This window comes from Tenrec ecaudatus, chromosome 13, assembly GCF_050624435.1.
Source record: "Tenrec ecaudatus isolate mTenEca1 chromosome 13, mTenEca1.hap1, whole genome shotgun sequence".
In the NCBI taxonomy this organism is placed as follows: Eukaryota; Metazoa; Chordata; class Mammalia; order Afrosoricida; family Tenrecidae; genus Tenrec; species Tenrec ecaudatus.
Window position 1 is genome coordinate 104,545,103 of NC_134542.1, and position 2,058 is coordinate 104,547,160.

Here is a 2,058-nt window from a genome sequence, read left to right on the forward strand (position 1 = left end):
AAATCCGTGACAATTCAACCTTTTTTGCATTTATCATCATGTTACCTATTAGTTCAGTCATGAGGATTTTCTTTGCGTGTTGTAATCCATACTGAAGGCGGAAGTACTTCATTTTCATCAGCATGTCCTTCAAGTCAAGAACCAATGGTTGTCAGAGGAACTAGCCCTTGACAAAAATCACAGGTTTCATAGGCACAATTGTAGAGCAATAACATATAAAGATCATAGTAAAATCACATAGAATAGGAAAGGTAGGAGAGAAATTAAAATAAAGGAGTCAGGCACATTTTATGATAGCATGCTTACCTCAGCACCTATTGGTGGTTCACGTGGAGTTGAGAGAGAGGGAGGATTTACTTCTAACCAAAGTTTATATATACTTTGGAACATGCAAGCCCCTTGATTACAGGTAGCCACATACATCCTTGTGTTTCTGGCTTGACTTATTCTGAATTCTCCAGGGAAACAATCACTATCCTTATCAGTAGGGTGTGAGCCCAACCAATGGTGGACCAGACAGTAGTCTGATGGAGATAACGACTAACCAGCTTGCTTCCAAGTGTGCTACAATTATTTACTATGTGTTGCAAGCAGTGTCCTAGGTCTGACATATATTTGGGGGAGACAAGCTGGGAAAAGCCTTTTTATATCCCACAGATGGTATTGAAGGAAGAGTCCAATCTGCGTCAGAAATTAATAGAAGTGTTTCAAGAATCTGATCAAACACTGGAAGCACTCATTTATCTATCCCAGAAATTTGGAAGACTTAAGAGATCCATGTGTACCTCCCAAATACAGGTGACTCAACAGAATGTGCAAATTACATTATCATTAATGTCACATGCAAGTAAATTTCTGAAGATCATTCAACAACATTTGCAGCAGTACACTACCAGACTGCCAGATGTTCAGGGTTGATGCCGAGGTGCAACGACGGACACTTGACTTCCCTAGTAAATCCAGTAATGCTGAGGATTGTCTATGGCCATTGTAATAGATTATCAAACCAGCAGAGCAGAATGCTGTGTGAGGGAGGGATGGTGTCAGAACAGGGTAAGAGGATGTCTGACCCGTCTCAGGAATCACCCCGTCAGATGTGCTTCCCCTGTTGTAACCAGAAGAGGTCAGAGATAGCTCCCCATTTGCTCAAAAGTTAATACAATTGATAATGAGTAAGGTGTCCACCTGGAAAAGGTTGAATTGGCAGGTGATATACATAATGAAAAAGGGCAGCTGCTGAGGCTTTCCTCATCTGGAGATAGGGCCATGGCTTCATGGGACAGCCCAATTGGCCTCGTGTTTCTGACCTGCTGTTCCTGGTTTCTCACATAGTGCCTGGCTATGCAAGGTGCAATTGGCCTCGGACTCACCTGGCACAGCAGGGAAAAGATGTGGAAGGATGATCGGATGCATTTGTAATGGTCTGCTGAGCAGCTGCCTCCTTTGTCATGAGACTAGTACTAGATGCTCCCTGGTTACCATTACAGATGTTTTGATCAAAGGAGATATAGAATTCCAATCAAAAGAAAATAGAGAACAGAATTTAAAATTATTGCAATTGAGACTGGATGAGCTCCCCACCACCAGAATTTTAAATCCTTGCAATTGAGAGACTGGATAAGCTCCCCCCCACCACAAAAACCCTTTTGTTCTGAAATAATTGTTTTGTTTTTTTGCATTTAGGGCACTTTTCTCACTTAAAAATTCATTGTGCACCATGTAAAAGCTTATACAAGTTAGGTACTGATTTAACAAAATTGTTCAATGACATTGGTTACAATCTCCAAAATATATCAGCAACTTCATTAACTGCCCCATCTACATAGCTTTCCTGCTCCTTCATGTCATTTGCTTTAGGGTAAAGATTGACTTTTCCGTTTACTTGATTGTTGTCCACTAAACCTGGTCTTTTGAAAGCGGCATTTTGCTCTACATTTTCTTCCTCCCCTGCTAACTGGGACCTCCTATTCTGTCCCTAGACAGAAGAGCTGGGCACCAACAGGTTCTTCTGGCCTCGGGCCAAGCAGCTGTGTTTGTATGGACTATCTTCCAGGAGTC